A 22,338-nucleotide genomic window follows, 5' to 3' on the forward strand; every position below is an offset into this window, starting at 1 on the left:
AGTCCCATACCCCTACCTAGACTACGCTAAACCCCTTAGGTTATCCTAGTTAGAGTTCATTCCTTTAGTTCATTTTAACTATTGAGAACATCTTGTATTAACCCACATAGACCACACAAGCTAATGTGGAATTCGGTGTCATAGAACCCTACAACAAAGGAAGGTGGACTACTTGCCAAGGTAGTACAATAACATGAACATAGTAACTACGTGGATCCACTAGCTAGCATTCGTATGGGGACAACATAGTTGAAGAACTAGGAGATACAGTTAGGACCCTCTTTATGATACATGAATTATAGTCTCCAATCTCAAGAGTACATTAGTTATCCTACCTTCCTTATGTGAGAAGGGACACTCCTCAGTCTAGTTCACTCGGTGCTAAGTTAGAGTCCCTTTTTAAATCTTTAATGTCTTTATGAATCATCATAGCTTAATGTAGGTCATAGGGTCTATCCCTTATATAATCATCATCATCATATCTTAATAAGAATTGCATGAGTATAGTCCTTTCATTACAATTTATATAAGTGAGGTTAGCATATTTACATAATCACATCATGATAAGGCACATTGGTAGTTATCATTATCCTTATAACCTTTACATCTTATCCAACACCTCACAAATCATAGACAAGACATTTCAATTCATCTTCATACCAACCCTATCAATCTTGATACAAGTTATACTTCAATGAAATATCATCACTTAATCACAATTAACCACAATTGAAGTAAAGAGTTGAGATCATAAGACTTACAAAGTCTTCTTCATAATCTATCATCAAGGTAGTACCATAAACCCTTAACCCAACCCAATAAGGGTTTAATATCATCACACAACAATAAACAACATGATAACAAATCCAATTTTATCACTACATCACAATCCATCACTAGTTCGTAGCTTAAGATTAGTGAATTAGGTCAAATTCATAATATACTTCATAACCTAGATTAATTACTCAAGAACTAGCATGATAAGACTACATTTTATATTAATCTATTAATAATTTATATAATAACATGATGTAATAGTAATTCAACCAATAACCTAGTCAATTGAACAAACACTGCACAATTCACATTAAAATGGGAAAAAGTCATCTTCTAAAAACTAGACCAATTCATCAAGAAATAACATAATTGAGTTATAATACATGTTAATATATTAATAATATACAAAATAAATCATGAACAAAGTAATTCACAAGATCAATCTTTAGATTGGACAAGACCCACTTGAATTTCATACTTTTAAAATCAATTTGATGGAATCCTTTGGGGAAAGAAGTCCCAAAGGTGAAAGGAATATCATACCTTGTTATTTGATGAAGATTTATGGATAAACCTTGGTGATTTAATCACTAATACCCACATTTACCTTGTCTTCTATGGTGTTCTTCAACTTGGGAGAGAGAAAGAAGAGAGAAGGAAGAGAGTTTAATTATGAGAGCTAGGTTTGTGTAATAAGGTTAGGCTATTTATATAGGTTATTAGTTAACTTAATTAGTCTTCCTTAGAACCCCAAATAATTTAATAACCACCTATTTAATTAACTCAACCTAATTTAAAACGAGCAGCAAAACAGTCCACTCACCAACGAGATCCCGTCGACCCCTCGTGTGTGAATCGATGGGCCAAGGAACCAACCGTCCTGTTGCTCCATCAATAAGTTCAGAGACTTGTCAATAATTAGCTTTGGACAAATATTATAAGTGTACAGCAATGGAGGAAATCGATGCCCATCGATTTGAACATAGTCCATTGATGACAAGTTGCTGCTGCACACTGCCTTGACAACCTTCAACCCAAAATGCAAGGGTATTCCTCAAGGGACCTTGTTTGGTCCTTGGGGGGTCGTACCCTGATGTTTAGACTATGAGATAACTCTAACACATTTTAGACACACTTCCACCAATTTTCATCATTTTTTGACTCCTAAAACTTTGTCAACTAGGCTAAGGCACACTAGCACCTCCTTGAACTAGTTTCAGACATCATGGACGTTCCTTGACATTTTGATTCCTAAACTTTATAAATGACATATATACATTAAAATATACGTTAAAAAGTGTCTAAACCTTTTGAAACCGATGATAGGCTCTTGAATACATCTTATACTTTCAAAGTGTTACATGTATAAAGATTTGTGCCTTTTTATAGGCAAAGAATGAAGAATCCAAGTGACTCAAGTTCAACTTTTTTGACATGAAACCCTTTAAGTCGTAAAGTTCTTCTCAAAATCTTATTTAAACTTAGAGCTAAAAATAAACACATAAAATTCGATAATACTCAATAAAATTTGATACTAAGCTAAAACTCTCAACAACTCTTTATAGTTTTCAAAGATTTGTGCCAAAACGGATCACTTGGCATAGTTAGTCAAAATCACCGATAAAATCAGGGATTTTCCCTTTGGTAACTTCATTTACGTCTTGCGTTTAGTCTAAGCATATTCTTATTTTGGGTCATTGGAGGATAAGGTATTGGTTTGTGAAATTTCATGGCAATGCGCCGACTGCTCATTTTCACCACCGATTTGGTCCTTTTCTGCAGGGCTTAGCACAATGGAACAAAAGGTGAAATTATATTCAAACCTATCAAAGATTCGCCAAGTCGACCTGATGATCTTCATGCCTTCATTTCTTTATTCTTTTCAGCATTTTGCCAAGTAGTGTCCATGATTTACCTCAAACTCAAAGTACCTAAAACTCATGTTTATTCATCAAGATTTCGGAAAAAAACACATTTAAGGTTAATATTTCTATCAAAATATAAACCTAAATTACTCCAATCTATGGACTCATCAACACCTCCAAGTTAAACTTTTGCTTGTCCTCAAGTAAAACTAAAGTTCAGCAGTTCAAAAGGATGTATCACACAGTGCTACACAAGATTCAATCATGAATATACACAACAAGAATCAATTTATTTTTGCAAGGATCAATTGTGTATCCAAGTTTTCAAGTTGTGACACACCATTGCCAATGATTCTTAAGCTCGCAATACTTACTTCAAATGCAAATTTACTCAACAAAAGTAATCAAATTCCCACACACGATTGATAATTCCACTCCACAAATGATGTATATTCATTTAAGGTTTGGGAATATGAGATAACACTCACTCTCAAAGAAGAAGAATACAATGCATGCTTTCAAATATAGGTTTGCATAAGCGTCCTATCAATATTTGTTTGATCTTTCTCAAGATGAAAAAGATCTTCTTAAGGTTTGTAATGGCTGAGTGCAAATGTATGGTCATTTAGGCTCAATGAATATGATCCTCATGAAATGTGTTACTCATAACACTTCCTTTCCTTTCCTTAAACAAGTTCAATAGTGCTCACAAGTCATCCCTTTATTCACATTTCCATAGTGTGTTGGAAACCCCCTTTTTCTTCTGTAATTTTTAACTTTATTTCACAGCATTTTTGTTTTTCATTCTTTTTTTCTCTTTTCTCTGTCTTTCTTTTTTTGATATGGAGGGGTTCCAATATATTGACTTGCTTTATATTTTTACCATACCCCTAACTTAGGCTTCTGTCCTACTTGGCTATTCTATTATGCACAAATCAAGAGGATTATTGGGTAAAGGGTTAAAACAGGTTATGTTTTTGTCAAGTTCTTCCAAAGAAAGGTAAAGCTTAAGGGGTGTTCAACAGAGGTTCACACTCTCACAAGGTAGGTCACAAAAGGGGAATAGGTCAAATTGTCTCATACTCTAAGATCATATCAAGAGAAAACCTTATTTAGTTAACTGGACAACCGGGGCAAATTTTAGGTGTTGTTATGCATGGTTGAAGGTATATTTATCACACAACGTGTTCAACACTAAACTCAAACAAGACTCCACACTTTTTTTATGTGCAGCGGTCATTACAAGAGAATCGATTTTACAATGAGATGTGAAGAGTTTACACATTGTCTATGAAACTTCATTTGGTCTTGTTATGGCCGTAAGTTCATGTTTGTTTGTTTGAGAGCACTATTGAAGTTATCGGTATTGATCGAAACCGAGACTTAAAGTTTCTAAGAAAAACCACACTTCAAGTACATAAAAGAGGTGGCGGTAATTTATGAGAAATTCAAAAAAAATTCCAAAGGGTCAAAATCAATTTCAATTATAACAAAAAGGTAGACATAAGCTTAAATATTCACAATAGCATATAAAACAAAATTTAAAGAAGCATAACCCAAATAATAACACAAAACACAAATAAAAATATTCGAACATTAGGATGGCCTCATCCCACAACAAATAAAAGAAAATTCGTCCTCAAATGCATTTGCAAGTATTTAAAAGTAAATAATACAGATAAAAGAAGAAGGTAGAGAGAGATCGTGTCTACCCAGTAGCTTTATCTCTCTAGGATTTGTTTCCTGATGTATCAAGGCTCAAACTGACCTCAGAAGGACTAGATCCACTGGGTCCAAAAGTCGGTGCCTTTGCGAAGGAAGCCTGCACAAATGAGCATTTAACATGATTGCTTCAGTCTCAGTACAATCCTCATTGGCAGCTTCCATAGGATCTTCAACCACCCCATTGTCAGTTTCCGCCTCTAATTAAAGATCGACTTTCTGGTCTATACTACACTCATGTAGAGTAATGTTCTGAGGCATCAAGGCGCATCTAGATTCTCTAGTATTCCAATGTCTTGGACATATCGATGGAATTCGATAGTCAACATATTGTTTCAGCTCGGCCAAGGTTGCTTTTAAAGCATCACCTCCCATGTGGCCTCTTGATCTCTCTCACACCTTGCTATCCTATATTCGGCAGTATTAATGGTAGTTCTTAGTGGTGTCACAACATCATTGAAGGCAGTCTAGATCATGCAAGGTATGGAGGTTTTAAGACTGCACGCTCGATAATCGATGGAATTGTCTAGTTGCCTATTTGGATTAGGGATGCGTGAGTGATTTGATCATGGGAGACAACAACAACGGTAAGAGTAGTACTTGAACTAGATGTACTTGAAGGCCTAAGGGATGGAGTAGGAAAAGATGGCTCTGCAGGTATTGGATCTATGGCCACCATAGTTTCGTTTTTCTTCCTATACTTGATCCTTTAGGTACTCAACCTCAATTCTTCTGATATCAATGGAAGATGTGCGAGTTATTTCCACATATTTCTTGGCATATCTAGGTACACGAGATCTTTCGTGCAACACAATGATTAACAATGGTAATGAGAGAGAGGTCCTACTCTGCTTTGCATACGTATAGATCTATGAAGCAATGATCGTCCTAGGTTTAGCCTGGTTTTCTTCATAATGCATCCTAGTCAAGATGCACTAGCAGGGCAAATAATTGATTAATATTGGGATGGGATATTTGTAATGATGATAAACCCAAACAGGTATTTTGAAGTTAAGCCTAGATCTTTATTTTCAATTGAACTCTTTTTACTAACCACTTCGAAGCATTATCCTCTTAGATTGGTAGGAATAACCACTTTTTTCATCTCGTCCAATTTCTTTCTTTTTTCTAATATGTTGTTGGTAGTGATCCATTATTTCAGTGGACATGCCCAAGACTATGTTGATATACTCGATGTCACAAGTTACCTTCATTCATCTGATAATTGCTTAGTCAACTTCTTTCAATGATGCTACTAGCCTATTCCTTTGAGGTACTAATGCAATGTATGCACTGTGAAATTCTCTAACCCAACTTTGTATGTAAAATCCACGGGGTTTATGGACAACCATCTTCTTAATGATCGTTATCAGCCCCTCAATCTTTAATATATTCATTGACTTTAGTGGAGGGCCTTGTACTAGAGGTACCAGTACTATTGCCTGCTGTAGAGTTGGTGGGGTCATTGGTATAAAATCCAGTTTTGTTAGAGGTTGCATATGATAGCTCCAGGTTTTGTCCTTGCCTTTATCTTTCCTACTAGTTGTGGAAAATTTAGTGACCTTGCCCCTGGATGAAGTTGAATCCTCATTTATAGTAGTCCCTTTATCCCCTAGGTAGGCTTTTTGTCCATTTCAGAAAAATATCAGATGATACATAGTAAAAATATTTAAGTATAGAAGATTAACTACAACAAGTCTAGGTGATGAATTTGGCGACGCGCCGAATCATTTTGGAAAAAAAATTGTACAACAAAGGTTACCGCAACTACTATGCCAGGTTGGGATGGGGCATCTCATTTGGTTAATCATTGATAGCTTTCAGCTATCCATGACTAGCCTGCCAAAAGCTCCAGTGCATCATCAGATCAGGGGCGCAGACAAAAAAGGCGAGACAAGAGCACTTTCAACGAGATGCCAAATGCTTTTTGGTGATAGATGCGTCTCGGAGAAATTTAGAGACTCAATAATAAAGTTTGACAAGAAATAAGGGTGAGATACAGATATTAGGCGAACCCCCAAGTGATTCGGTGAGCTCAACTTAGCTCGTAACCAACCCGACATGCCTATTTTCACCGTCTTCTCGACATCAACCTTGCATCCCCCGAATATAGAATTAAACCATGCATTGATACAATTAAACTCATACCATAACAATCAACCACTTCAAACATCAAGTACACACAACCCCATAAGATTTAACTTATTTTAATGCAGAACAAAAAGGTTGTTTAAGAATCAAGATATATAAAATTGCAAAGTTTTACAAATTGAATACATGTTTTTAAACAAGTTAGTATTATCAGACAAGCCTTGTACATAGAAATACGATATGATCATTGCAAAAGAGTAAAAACTTTGTGAAAGTGAACTTGGGATTCATAGACCAAACTTATATGCCAATTACAATATGATTGTAATGTTAGGAGCCAAGGAACTCCTTATGATAAGAACTAAAACCAACAACCAAAATACTTTTTGAAAGAAAGAAATACTAACTTGATGCGAGATTGTAGACTTTAAAAGTGAGGGAAAGTCAAGATCTTGAACTTTTGGAGATTTTGGCCATATATAATTGTCTAGTTCGCTATTATTTGGCGATGTTAATAATGTTGGCCAAACTATTCGGCGTAACGTTGAATATTCACTTACAGGACCATTAATCAATGTGATGATCTAAGGGATAGTCTTACTCCCGTACGCAGGATAGGTCGGTGATTCACCGACTAGCCATTTTTCCTGCCAATATGTACTTTCAAAAATCTCTCTACCTTTAAACGTGTATCAGTATCACACCATTATTCTAATATTAATTGAAATCAATAACACCTTTATTTGCCTACAAAAAAGCGCCTTAGTTAGCGACGTGGCACGACGTAAGTCTTTGCACACTCTCCACTATTGAGGTTTGCCCTAGTGTCACTAGGTAACCCCAATTATTCATCTGGGTTGAGATGAGGCACTACATGACTCTTGAGCTTTCTGATCAACTAGATAGCTCTAGAGTGAGAGCTGATCATCAGATTCAACAAGATATTATTCTTCTTTATTTCTTCGAGCACTCTATCTTTCTCAAAGATTTTTTTGAGAATGATTTGTAGCTTATTTTCAATAGGTTTTTCTTGGTGTCTCTAGAATTGTTTTGCTCATGAAAGGGCAGGTACCTCCCTTGACTCTTGCACTGGCTTTATACCTCTGAGATTTTAGTGGGCAAGTCGTTCAACTGAGTTATCAGTGCAACTAACATTAAGCCACCCTCGACTTCTTGATTTTCCTCAGCTGCCTTTCCATCACTTTCTTTGGCCAAGATCAGGGTGTCTGCATTTAATAGTATTTTAAAGGAAACAATCAAAACTAATAAATAATAAAGTTAGTAAACAACAACTAAGTAAGAACGAAAATTCTACTCTGATTAAAATTTTCGTATAACACCACTCTCAGGAAGCAACACCATTTTTATTGGTGATGTCCTCAAATACATAACTTCCAATGCAAGTGTCAACGATCATACTGTAGTATAGTAATCCAACCAAGGGTTGGGTTCATTTCCGAGTGGTTGTGAGAATTAATAGAAAAGTAAAATTACGTTCAAACTAGTCATACCTTAAAACATTATCAAGTAAAAACATACTCAATCTAGAGTGGGTGACGCAACCGTCAATAATCAAATGGGTTTTTTTTGTCACAAGTAAGAAACAATAGCAAATTAACAAAGAGTTCTAATTAAGGAGAGTAAGGATTCTTGGAATGTGGTAGGAATACGACATAAATGATATTATAAGGTACATGCTTTTGATAGAAAATTCGTAGAATAATTTTGATTAGACTAGACTCTAAGGGGGATAAGCTCTCTCTCGAGCAACTTACGACGTTTCAAATGGGTTCCTCTCGAACACCCACTTTCTGCATGAAGAGAAGCCTCCGCCTTAGCTCACTCACTCTCTCGAGCTGAGTGTATGGTGTGATCCTAGGATTCACTAGCTCGATCAGAACTTCATGTCGGCCCACTCCTAGCGGCCATCAATTTATTAGTCTTAGTTTCACAACCTCTGTCTCGAGCAAGCAAAAAACACATATATGAGATTATAATTACAACTATAACCTCATTATTTTCATCCACAACTACTAAACAAAATCACATTTAAACTAAAGGTAAACTATCAACTAGAAAGATCCAACAACTAATTTAACCCTTAGTCACAAAATCACACCCCAAGAGCAAGGGTTTTTGATAGACATGTTCAAGAGATAGAAGTTTATACCAAAATGAGCTTGCATTAAAATGGGTATGAGGATTTAATTCTTGTTACATGCTAAGAATGAAGAATCCAAGAGACCCAAGTCCAAATTCTTGATGATGAAACCCTTTTAATCTTTGAGTTCTTCTTGAAAACTCTCTCCAAAGTTAAAACTCAAAAATAAAGAGATAAAATTTGATAAAACTCAATAAAATTTGATACTAAGCTAAAAGTGTGAAAAAGTATTTATAGTTTTCAAAGATTTGTGCTACAGTGGATTACTTGCACAATTAGTCGGAATCGCTGATCAAATCATTAATTTTACCTTTGGTAACTTCATCGTCACCTTACGTGTAGTCAAGCATCTTCGTGTTTTTGGTCATTAGACGATAAGGTACTACTTTGCACAACGTTTCGGTGTTGAATCGACTGCTGTTTTTCATTGCTCATTTGATCCTTTCCATTAGGGCTCAGCACACTGGAATAAAAGGCGATATTCAGGCCTTCATTTCTTCTTTGTTTTCATTGTTTTTTCCATGTAATGTCCATGCTCTGCTTCTAATTTAAGATACCTTAAACTCAAGCTTATTTAGACAAAATAAGCATTTAAGAACACTATATCTATCAAAATATAGCCCAAAATGGGTCCAATCTATGGATTCATCAGTCAAGGCCATTATTTCACTGCTTCTATTTTATGAGAATCCACTTGAATTCCTTCTCTAGACATAAATTGACCAAGGAAATCATCATATCACAACAAAAATTAACATTTTCTAAACTTAAGGAATAACTAGCGATCATTGAGAATTTGCCAGACAACCCTAAAATTATTCACATATTCTTCCTCGTTCTGGGGTAAATGAGGATATCATTAATCATGACGGTAAAAAACATGTCCTGATACTGCTTGAAAAGTTTATTCATCAAATTTGTGAAAGGTGCAAGAGCATTGGTTAGTCTAAATGATATAACTACAAATTCATAATGACCATATCGAGTTCTTGAGGTTGTTTTCGAAAGATCACTATATCTGACTCTATGTTGATGAAAATTGGATCTAGGTTCTATCATTGAGAAATGACTAGCACCCTGAAGTTCGTCAAACGAGTCATAAATCGGGGGCTATGATAATTATTATTCATTGTGACTTTGTTCAACTACCTATCTTCAATGCATATTCTGAGACAACCATAATTATACTCTCTTCGTCCAATATTGTTTGTCATGTTGCGCTTATCGAAAGTCAATTTGGATAATTTTTAAAGGTAAATTAGATCACATTAATTCGATATTTTGAACCAAAAAATTGGATATTCTAAAACTATATGAAAAGTACTATAAATTACAATATTTTGCATATTAATATGATGGAAAAATACATCTTAAAATGTTAGTCAATGTTTTTATAGTTTTTACTCTAAAAATAGAAACCATGACAAACAATACCAGATGGATGGAGTATTTCACGAATAATACTAGTGTACCCTATGGGAAAATGATGTTCTGATGAAGCCCTTATCAAAAAGGTCTTTAAACTACTATGTCAATTCCATAAGATCAGTTGGAGCCATTTTGTATGGAGGAATAGAAATATGTTGGGTATATGAAAGGAGATCGACTTCAAAGTAAATTTCCCTTTCTGGAGGAACTCCCGATTGATCTTTTGGAAAAACTTCTGGGAACTCATTTACTATTGGACCTGACTCAAAAGTTGGGGTTTCGGAGCTTGAGTCTTTAACCTGAACCACATGATAGAGATACCCCTTAGAAATCATTGTTCTAGCTTTAAGGTAAAAAATAAATCGAACCATATGTGCTAAGTTACTGCCCTTCTAAGGCATACGAGAAATGTAACCTATCTACAATTCACTAAGACATACCAGAAATGTAACCTATCAATGCCTAGAATGATGTCGAAATCTACCATTTCTAACTCTACAAGTTCTACTTAGGTGACTTTTTGGGAGAATGTGACAGGGAAATTTTTGTGTACCCATCTAGACATAACTTGTTCACCGACTATAATTGAGATGAAGAAGGGTACTCAGAGATTGTTTTTTACAAACATTGATGTTAGTTGATATATAAGGAGTTATAAAATAAAGAGTAGCCCTTGGGTATTACAATGCATAAACATATAAGTCAATGACTCGTAATGTATCATTGACTACATCATGAGAAGCGTGTTGATCCTAGCGAAACTGGAAAGCATAAAACCTATTTTGGCACCATCCACCACCTGTACCAGATGAGTTACCCAATTGAGTTGGGCCACATTCTGGTGCAACTTATGTTGTAGACTAATCTCTACCATTTCTGTCCTCTTGATCCAGTTTAGAAATACAATCATTCAACCTATGACATGACCACACCCAAAGCATCATTGCCTCCATTCAAGACACTTGCTTAATGGTTCTTACCACACTTTAGACAAGTTGGGTAGATTATGGTGCCAAAAATACTACCTTGAGTCTTAGAGCCTGATGCTTTACCTTTCGGATCATTTTAGAACGTGGAGGATAGAACACTAGTCGATGAAGGTATTAAAACTGAAGACTTCTTCTAAAAGTGTGAGTGACCACCTCCCATAGTTGCATGTTCTACACTTCTTATTCTCCTTAGGAGTTTCTTTAAGTTTGTCTCTTTCAACCTGCTAAGTATGAATCCTGAACCTAGAGATGTTCAAATGTTCCAGCAAAATAGCACTCCTCCACTCAGTTTTCACCAAGTCGGATACTTCATATATAAATTTATTCATTTGAGCCCTAGAATCGACAATCTTGTGAGGACTTGAGAGTTGGGTGAACTTGATTCCATACTCTTGGACTGACGTGGAACCCCGCCTAAAATTCATAAACTCATGAATTTTGGACTCCCTCAACGCTCTTGGGAAGAACCCGTCTAGAAAATTTTCACTAAAGAATTCCCAAGTTATAGTAGTTGCATCGATACCCCTGTTCTCTTTCCACTAGTATACCAAATGTGAGCAATATCCTTCAACTGATAAGATGCGAACTGTACCCTATCATCTCATGTCACCTGCATTAATCCAAAGGTCTTCTTGACCTCATCTATGATGTTTTAGGGATCCTCACCAATCTGGAACCCTAAGAACTTTGGTGGATTCATCCAAATAAAATCGTGAAACATGGCTGACATTGATCCACCTGAAGCATTTGGAACCTTCTGGTTGTCCTCGTTAGTTATACTCTCAGCCTAAAGTTGAATGGCATTCCGAAACTGATCATTCCAAACTTCTTGATTTTGGACCGGAGGATCATTGATTCCATTTCATACATACACATTCCTTTCATAATCTCTACAAGAAGGCTTGATATGAAAGAGTATAATGTCAAGTTAGAAATGAAGAATTAGATCATACCTTAGGCACAATAAGAGTATCAAGAGAATGATGTTTTTGAAAAACACTTCCCAGTCTCATTCTCATTAGATGTGGTTCACTTCACACCCATGTAAAGAAATCTACTTAGTGAAGCTTTTCATACATTATAGTACTCTTAATCCTAGTGTTGTGATACCAAGTTTTCATGCCCAAGGATACCCTTGGATGTGAACACAGGACCTAGGATGTCGAGTTACCCCAAGCTAACCTTGCTGGCATATCATAAACATACTAAAGAAAACTGAATCAATAAATGCTTTGTGAAAAATACTAACTAAGATAATATAAAATTATGGTGAATAGCTATATACTCAATCTGAATATGTAAAAGTGAGAGTTTGAAAAACAATTGGAAGTCAAACTCTAACACTAAATCTGAATCTAACTATGTTTGAAATAAGCCTCTAAACTAACTAAAAATCATATAACATGCCCGAGCTAAGTCTAGATAAACATAAACTAAAGACTAAAAGAAAAAGAAACATGTATGTATTCCTCAGAGAATAATGACTCAACATTGATACTGCTGAGCTGAAGATCAAGAACCGATCTATGCATGATCTTGAAACTGAGAACCTGGACCTACATTATGAGATGATGTAGCACCATTACTCGATGCATGTAGGATAGAATAAAGTTGAACAATAATCATTATTGAAAAAAAGTATATATCTCGACAATGATAAGATATAAACATCACACTATATTGAGAATAGTGACCATGAAATAACTGAATGAAATGACCAAGTTTATAACATCTTGAGACTGAATACTAGTGATTGATAATGTGGTCAATGAAATAGAGTTTGACTTTAAGGGTTTACTAATAACTGACATAAAATTACATGAGCTAAATATGGAGTTTGATGTATCAGCCCCATTGGGAGGACTCAATATACCCGACCAGAGGTATAGAAGCATACTGACGTATATAATAAAATGTTGCAAATAGGGTGTACTTACAACCTACGAGGCATATAGTTTTGGTACATGAGGTTGACTGACCAAAGTTTAGTTGGTATTAAGCTTTGATAATTGATTATGTATTTAACGTTTTATGGTTGAACTTCTGTAATACTACATAACTCAAAATAGTAACATCCAAACTGAGAATGAAACATTAATATACTGATAATAATACATTAAAAAAATGACACACACACATCATTTGTAATTCGTTAACTAAAATAACAATATAGCTAAGGTTCTATGTTTATGCATGAATCAGGAAAAAACGATATAGTGACATGACAATCTTATTTGGATCATCCTAACAACTGAAAACCTACAATTTCTAACATTCAAGAAACTCTAGGTCTAGATAATATTAGGGGAATCAAGATTCTAACTAAAATCTAGTGACCTAGTGGGTCAAAGAAACCCACTAGTTAAATCCCACATCAACGGTGACAAAAGTCACGCAGAAATCTTTTGATTTTGTGGTTGGAACAGAGGAAAACTCGTTGTGTTCCTGAACTAGGGATACTTGACTTTCTCTTATGTTTTTCTCTAAGCTTGATGAATTTCTTGGTGAATGATTCGCTTATGGTAGATTCTAATTTATTACAATGCTAAAACTTACAAAAACTACATAATTTAGGGGTCTAACACATAAGGAATAAACCAAACAACCCCTGATGTAAATGATGTCAGAGCCACCGATGGACCTAATGAATGGACCATGGCTGGTCAACAGGTCCGTGCTGGTCAACCGTCGCTTGGTGACTATGAGCTGAAATTGGCGGTCTGACTTACGCCCCTTGACCATGGACCATGCTATAATCTACGGTTAGTAGTTCCTGGTGTGGATCGACACTTGGGGTAATTTTGTGAGGATTCTAGGGGATGGGTTGTATGTGGCCATCGAAGAAACACCAACACGGGTTGTGGATCACCCTATATTTTGTGTGTGGCAGCCGTGGATTCCACCTACAACTCTGAAATTTTTAGTTTTGTAGTTCTAGCATATGGGGTGTTACAATGATGAAGTTAACACCCTCCTTGAGTATACTAAAAACATGATTTGACATTAAAAATGTCTTGAACTTTTGAAATCTCTCCTCACACTAATCAGACAATTGAAAACTCACGCTCTTCCTGGTTAGTCTATTCAAAGGGGATGCAATGGTAGAGACGCTTTGAACAAATATCTGATAATAGTCCTCAATTCCTACAAAACTCTAAATCTCAGTAACCAATCTAGGCTTAGGACAAATCCTCACTACCTTAATCTTGAATGGATGGACCCAAGTACCCTCCCTTGACACCACGTGTCCTTAAACACTACAGAATCAAGTTAAAACTCATACTTTGAGAACTTGGCATAAAGTTTCTCTTGCCATAATATCTGGAGTACAATCCTTAAATTTAGATAGTGATCCTTATCAGTCTTGGAGTACTCATGAATTTCATCAATAAGCACTATCACAAACAAATCCATATAAGGCCGGAACACCCCGTTCATCAACTCTATGAATATTGCAAGGGCATTAGTTAAATAAAAAGACATCGCAAAAAACTCAATGCCAATATTGGGTCATGAATGTTATCTTATGGATATTCAAAAACTTAATCTTAAACTGATAATAACCAAACCTCAAATGAATCTTTGTGAATTCAGATGCACCAGAAAGATTATCGAACAAATCATCAATATGAGAAAAAGGATACTTGTTTTTCATTATCATTTGGTTCAATTGACAATGATTACTACACATGGTCATGGATCCATCTTTCTTCCTCACAAAAAATAGGTGCACTCTGTGGAGGAACACTAGATTGAATAATAATTTTACTGAACAAATCCCATAATTGGTCGTTTAATTCTTTCAACTCTGCTGGAGCCATATGACAACGAGGAGTAAAGATGGGCTTGGTTCCTAGATGTAAGTTAATAGCAAAATCAATTTCCCTATCAAGAGACACCTGAAAGATTAGTAGGGAACACATTTATGAACTCTCAAACCATGGACATCAAATCCATGGGAGATCGGTCAACACTAGTATCCTAAATGAAATCCAAGTAGGACAAACACCCTTTTTCAACCAATATATGAGCTCTAACGAAGGAGATAAATTTCTAGGGTATGAAACACTAGAACGATCCTACTCAACTATTGAGACACCTGACATCGCCAACGTCACGATATTAGAATAACAATCTAGAATCAAATGATGCGGAGAGAGACAATATATACACAAAATAATATTGAAATCTACCATTCCCAAAATGATCTAGTATACCCAAGTATCATACCTTTAACACCTTAGAAAAAATATGGTTGCATAGTTGATTGTAGGTTCAAGTCAACTGGTCCTATTTGCGGACTGTATAAGGTTTTACCATCCATAGAAAGGAGTCATAGAAATGACCTTAACAATTTCTTGATTTTTTCATCTCTCTAGTTTACTACGGATGACCAGGAAAGTCCATAGAATTTCCTCTGGTCCGTAGGAAGTGGTTGTAGAAGAGTTCCAAATTTAAATGAAAATTGGTTTAACTTTAAGGTTCTACAGTTGGGTCAAAAATCCATAAAAGTTTAGATAGACCATAAAGTTTTCTCATGGAAATCAATTGCGAATCGGACCCTAGTAACGAGTACTACTGATAACCACTACGGTCCATAGATGTTTATACGAACCGTATGTTAGTCCATAGGACCCTTTTAACAGTTATTCTTAAATGGTATTTGGGTCTTTTCCTATGTGATTAAGACATATACTATGTTGTTTTCTTTGAAAATACAAGCCTTCTAAATATTGTTCACCCTTATAGATTTCTCCCAACTTTTCATTCCCTCAAATTCTTGAAGTCTCTCCAAAGTCTCTCTAAAACATTTCTTGGTAGATAAAGAAAAAAAAAAGCTAGGGTTCTTAAAGTCCAAGTATAATTTCTTCATCATTTCTTACTGATTCAATTAAGTTATCTAAAAGTCTGTAGGGATTTAATCAGTAGCTTCAAGTCACCCATTAATTCCCTAAAGTTTATTCAATATTCCAATTTAATTTACCAAAAAAATTGATTAGATTTTTATTCAATTCCTCCTGGGTTCTATTTGTATGAATTCAATTGCTTGATCATGACCTTTTTTTTTATTTAGACTTAATTACATTCTTTAAAACTAATTCCATGTATATCGATGCCGTTATCTGAATTTTTACTATGATTCCTAATTTACATGAAGTTATGAAAAAGCCTTAATCTATGAATATGTTTTTAGTAAACCATACATGTTTTTATGAAAGCAATGTGTATGACTGAAGTAATCTTATAGATTAAGGTATATATATGTTCTGCAAAGATTGTCCACATGACATGAATGATATCTAGATTTTCTCTCATGCTTTTGGGCTATTTGTACTTAGCACCGAGTGGTTTTGAAGTGGAGACTCAATTAGGTTAGTCTCTAGTATAAACCTCAAATCCTAAACTATTTTCCCCCGTAGAATTTTCCTTAAATGATCTAGCTCGTGGATCCATATATAACTTATGGTACTATGTGTAGGGATTACACCTTGGCAAGAAGAATTCAATTCTTTCATTTTGAGAGATATACAAGATTCCATATTATATCTCCCTTAGTCTATGTTGGTTAATTGTAACTTCCCACAAAAACTAAGTCAATTACTTATGTTTTATAAATCTCAATTTATGATTTAATGATGAATTGACTATGTTCATGATTTGTGATTCGTCTAAATGATTTTACTATGTATTACTTTGTCATGTATTTCATGTTTTTTATTGTTTCCTCTGATGATAACTTCTCACATTTTATTGAATTTTCCTCATCCTTAGTATATTTCATGTACTAATGCAAAATTGTGCCTTAATTGTTTCACTAATGTAGGGTTTGATAATTCTCTCCTTCCCCTCATGGATAGTTTATTATGTTAGATAATTAAAGACTTGATGATTACTCATACATAGAGGATGATGTGTCTTTTATATGGTTTTCCTTATTACCATTTTCCAGACTTTGTATGTGATGTATGGGTTACATCTCAATCACTTCTTTTGATGTAATAGATGATTTATTGATACTATACTAGACTTAAACTTTTCTCAGTACTCTTTTATGATAAAGATTGTTTATTTGAAATGTTTAAATCTATTTTCTTGTATGGTGTATACATAGTGTCTTGCGTAGGGCCTCTCGGGGACTTATACACCGTGTGACGTCTAGAGTGTACTTGGATCGTAAAAAGAATTGGTATTCAGAGCACAATGTTTACAAAGTTTTTAGGATATCTCTTAAGCCACAATGAGTATAGTTTTGTCCATGAGTGTGTAGCGTTCCACATTTATGAATAAGAGGTTATAACATGTTTAGGAAATCTCACTTGTTTCATTACTCCAATGTCTTGCCATAGAGATTATCTCTTTAAGGGTCTTCTGCTAGTCCTTATTTATTCTTTATAAAATATGCCTCCACAAGGAATGTTTATGAAAATGTGATGCCCAAGTTTCCTCAAGTTTTGGTCGACCCTTTGGCCAAGCACGTGACTAATGATGCGTTTCGAGCCACATTTCACTCATTGTCTCAATATATGAAACTCAAGAAAATAGGGAGGTTGTGGCTCCCACGAATATAAGGGTGGGTTTCATGGTAACAAGGGTGAGGGACTTTACAAGGATGAATCTTCTAGAGATTTTCAGCTCTAAAGTGGAGGAAGATCGTTAAGACTTCATCTACGAGGTTCACGAGATTGTAGAGATTATGGGTATCACTGTCACGATTGGGGTCTAGACCTTAGCCAAAACCGTCGGCGTTGACTTCTCGGAGATCGCAGACAAGCCCATATACGTTCTCATTACATTGTATAGGTTAATTTTTATGGAAAATTTAAAACTTTTGTTTGCTTTGAAGTATACATAGACTTTATAGTAAGAATTGCATTATATCACATCAGTTCAAAACAACCATCTAATAATCAAATATTCAAATGAAGGAAATTGTTCATAACTGCATTAATATTAAGTTGCCAAAATGGAACCAATACGACGTCTAAAAATAAGTAAGAAAGAAATACTAGTGGAACATCCTCACTAGCTCATGCCTACTTCTAATCTAGAGTATAAGAGATAAGCATCCTCGAAATCATGGGATCCTACCTAGTCCAGATGAATGCTTTACGTCTGGATAGATTCAACATAGTCTCGTAAGCTCTAGCTTCCACCTGCACCTGCACCTAAAAGTAAAGGGTTGTATGGCATTAGTACACACTTGTACTAGTTATGGGTGTATACAAGTGCACACCAAGGACATGCATGATTAATAAGAGCTCTCTCCTAACTATATGAGTTATGGAAAGCCAAGTCATTTGGACTTGCCAAATCAGATTAGGAAAGTCATGTTATGAGAGTAACATGCATCATCATTCTTTTCATATTACACACAACACATAACATACTACATTTAGCATATACATATATCACATATCTTTCATTCATATGCCGTGAAACATCGGAATCACGGACTTAACATTAGGACTTCCCAAATGAGGGCTCAACATATGTGACCTCAACTAGGGAGCCTTCTTTAGCAAACATAGAGGCTGCTTCATTCATTCCTAAATACTTCATTTTTCATTCATTTATATACCTAGGATGTTGTTTAGGACTCTCATCGGGTTCACTGTGCAATGAACAATAATGACCTAGTGTCATTACTTGAGTCTAATTCACCTGTTGATTATCCTATCTAAACACCTTTGGTATCATTCATTTCATTGTGTGCGTTACATGAGGCTGGCCTAATTCTTTCTTCAGGAACTTTAACTATAACCGACATAGATCATGTGAGCTTAATGAAAGCCAATGTCTACCCACAACAAAAAGAGGTGTAATCAGTGACCAATGTGAAACCAAAACATGCTAGCGTGTATAAGGAAATGAACCCTGCTAGAAACCTATGTTGGCTGCATAAGTACAAAGACTAGGAGATATAAGGAGACCTATACCCACCTAAACAGACAGTCTCATCTCATTAGATTTACTCGAATCTCTACCTTCTCGAAAGAAGGAATCGCGACTCATATCTAGCCTATCGGTGCTCAGTATAAATTTCCATTACATTCATCTCACACATCATCAAAGCTGGCTTCTAGAATTGGGGCATCATTTCTCACTAGATTATTTCTCATCTCATCATTAGTATTAAGTTTGAATGAATGTCAATACTTTCACTAAAGTGTTTCATAGAGACTGGTCTCTTTATTAGTTTTACACTCTCATAGGTGAGTACGGTTTTTGGTAACACTTATTAGCCTCATTTAAGATTGGTCTCGTCTTTTATATTAGACACTTATCACGTTGTCATCACATTCATTAACTTTAACATATTATCTCTTCATAATTACTCACCCTATTACGTGAATGTTCATTTCGTCATATGCCAATGTACTTGCCCTTTTTTTGTGTTTCACACTCTTATTTAACCCTCCTAGGTCACATCATTTCATCATATACATCTTAGGTTCACTTACTTTTAAACATACTCTTGACTTATGATCCCATACGTACAAGCCATGAGGCTTCGTTCATAATTCGTCTAAGTGACTTATACTTACCCAAGATTATATGGTACAATACTTATGGATCTTGTATGTATGCTAAGGTATCGAGTTCGATTCTTATAAGAATCATTAATTAAATATTTGCTCACGTTAGACTTATGTATCACTAGGGAGTTGGGGCAAGGGAACGCGATTTCGAACCCCTTGAGCAACACTTAGTCTTATAATAAATTTTGATTCAAAATTTAAGATTTGGGACCCGAGATCGAATCCCAACGCCTACATTTATTTTGTTTATTTTCTCTCCTTGACTTTTCTGTTTTTTACCAAGAGGATGTAGGATCGATCCCCCGTAACATCATTTTATTTTTCTTTAATTGGTTCACCTAGTTTCCTCACCTATCCGAGAGGTTGTGGGTTCGATTCCCACACACCCTATTTTATTTATTTTTTATTCTTGCATGGACTGGTCTTAATTTTGGCCAAGGACACACGGGTTCGAATCCCATGTACCTCATTTCTTTTAATTAATTTTCTAGGTTCTCTTAGTCGGCTATGACCCGAGTTCGATTCCCTCTAACCTCACATTTATTATTAATTTTTTAGTAGCTTGCATATGGTGAGGTCTTGGATTCAATCCCTAATGAACTCACACCTAAAAAAAATTATTTTTTAAAAAATATTTTCAGCCATGCTCAGATGAGACCAAATTTCCAGATTTCTAGAGATTTGGTCGTCGTTTCCAGTCCATTTCTCTATATCCTTTGTACATTAGATTTTTATGACAATTTGCTGGGACTTTTATACATTATTACATGCATTTTCCAAGTAATTTCATACAAAAACACAAGAATTTAACATTCCATTTTCATAATCCAATTCATACAATTTTCATGCTCCACTTTGAGACCAAGAGACACGGCCACACTTACATTGCACACGTTTATCATCACATAATTCCAAATATACATACATGAACATAATCATCACAAATCATGTTACATTACTAAATTTTACAAGCAAACAAACCCAACCTAGAAAAATTGATGGAAGCTAGTGACAAGGACATGCAAAGGGGAACATTACTATTTTTAAGATTAGATTTCTACTGAATCTTAGGGGTCTCTTTGGAAAGTGACCAAGAGGAAAAAAAACCATAAATTTTTTTTCGTTTAACACTTTTTAAACATTATATCAAGTGCTGCCAAGTCCCACCAAAAGCAATGCTTCTCCGATGAAACCTCACACGTAAACTGTTTGAAAAATGTTTTTCGCTTTTAATTTCAGTTTAGTTTTTATTTTGAGTTTTAACGTACAAGTTCTTCGAGAGTGATGAACTTTTTTTTGTTCTGTTTACTGCTGATGAGCGTGAGAAACAGAGTGGATAGGCGTGAGTAAGAGAATGGAGAGATGTGAGAGTAAGTTTAGAAGTAGGAGTTTTAGTTGAAGAATTAGTCAACCTAGGACTCGTTTATATAAAAAAAATCTGATTTTTCCTTAATTAAATCAGAAAGTTAAATACCAATTAATTCAAATTGATATTGCTTCCACCAAGGATCTAACCCGGGTGAAACACATCTCGCAAAAATGGGTCAATTCGGGTCAACCCTACCCGAATTGTCCACTATATTAGTTAATTAATTAATTAAATAATTAAATATTTAGGGTAATAACAATACTACCCCTAGCTTGGAGAAAAACCATTTAACCCCTATACCCTTCAAACCTAATATTAACCTTTAAATTCCGGTTAAGACTCATCTGATTGAATCTTAATATTTGGGTGCCCTATATGACGGAACCTAACCTTACCTAGCTCAACTAACTCATCAATTTTGTTGGATTAGCTGGTACATGGGTTTAGAGGTCTGGATTCACACGCATCAATCCATGTGAATCCGATGTAATCTAGGCATTTTAGTTACGTTTATGCATTACTTATCATAGTCATTTTTGGGTTGTTACATTATCCCCTCCTTAGGAACATTTGTCCTCGAATGACACTTTTAATCATCTAGCACAATTCCAGTCATAGCATAACTTAAGTACTATACATAGTCAAGCAATAGCAACAAAGATTAGAGGAGATAAGGAAACTTAGACTTAACAATAGGAAGTCTAACCTCAAGATCTGAAAAGATGAGAATAGCGAGATCTCATATCGACCTCGCCCTCCCATGTAGCACCCTCAACAAGATGGTTCCTCCACAATACCTTCAATGTGGCAACCTCCTTGTCTCTCTGTCGCTTCACCTGCCGGTATAAAATCTCAATAGGAACCTCCTCACAGGACAAGTCTTCACCAACCCCCAAAACATCAACATGTAGAAGCGATGTTAGCTCACTAAAGAACTTCTTGCACATATAGACATGAAAGACTAGATAAATAGAATCTAGCCCCGCAGGCAACACCAACTCATAGTCCACCTCACCCACACACTTGTAGAATCTCGTATGACACAACGTACCTCGAACTCAACTTCTTCTTCCTGCCAAACCTCATCACCCTCTTTACGGGTGATATCTTCAAGATGACCTGGTCAGAAACATTAAACTCTAAGGTCACTTCCATTTATCTGCATAAGACTTCTGCCGACTGTAAGCAATAGCCAACCTGTCCCTAATCACCCTAACCTTCTCTAAGGACTCATGAATGATCTTTGGACAAAAAATGGATGACTCTACAACCTTGAACCACCCAACTGGTGACCTACACATCCTACCATACAGTGCCTCAAACTGTGCCATCCCAAGGCTGGAGATAGCTATTATTATACGAGAACTCTATCAATATCAAAGAGTCATCCCAACTA

The sequence above is a fragment of the Solanum lycopersicum genome, chromosome 9 (genome assembly GCF_036512215.1).
Source record: "Solanum lycopersicum chromosome 9, SLM_r2.1".
In the NCBI taxonomy this organism is placed as follows: domain Eukaryota; kingdom Viridiplantae; phylum Streptophyta; class Magnoliopsida; order Solanales; family Solanaceae; genus Solanum; species Solanum lycopersicum.